Genomic DNA, 746 nt, shown 5'->3' with positions numbered 1-746 from the left:
GACTGAGAGACCATTTAAAGACTCAGGAACCCTTCACAGGTGTTTTGAATTAATTAGCTGATGAGCGTGTGACACTTTGAGCCTATAGTATTGAACCTTTTCCAAATATTCTAATTTTCTGAGATTTGGAATTTGGGGTTTTTTAAAAAACTGTAAGCCATGATCATCAAGATTATAACAAATAAAGCCTTGACATATCTCACTTTGCATGTACTGAGTTTATATCACGTGTTAGTTTCACATTTGAAGTTGAATTGCTGACTTGAATGAACTTTTGAACAATATTCTAATTTTTTGAGTTTCACCTGTATATGAAGGTGGTAGGATTCTTAAATTTTTGAATAGGTGTTAAAAGTCAACATTGTGTATCTGTGGATTAGCAGTTATACAAAACATAGCCACATCTATAATTCCATCATTGTGAAATACTATGGTAAAACTAACTACTGTCTCCCCAGACTGCTGTACATTACATGAGTTACAGCAGGGCAATGAGACACAGATGAAGTTGTTCTGCATCAGAATGCTGCTGTTTGTGACAAGATTCTGTGATGTCATAGTGATCCATTCTAAAATCCAATCATGACCTGTGTGAGTGCACACAGTTCTCTCACACAACACACACAACCTGCACCTAAAGATACAAAGGTTAAAGGTGTCACATTGAAGAGCAAAGATGAGTGAGAACAGCTCAGTGTATAATGAGCTCCGTCTGGAGCAACAGCTTTGTGACGCCGTGATCAGAG

This window comes from Seriola lalandi, unplaced genomic scaffold (genome assembly GCF_002814215.2).
Source record: "Seriola lalandi dorsalis isolate HSWRI2012SDOR001 ecotype SW California unplaced genomic scaffold, Sedor1 jcf7180002054861, whole genome shotgun sequence".
Taxonomy (NCBI): Eukaryota; Metazoa; Chordata; class Actinopteri; order Carangiformes; family Carangidae; genus Seriola; species Seriola lalandi.
This window is presented reverse-complemented; position numbering follows the sequence as displayed.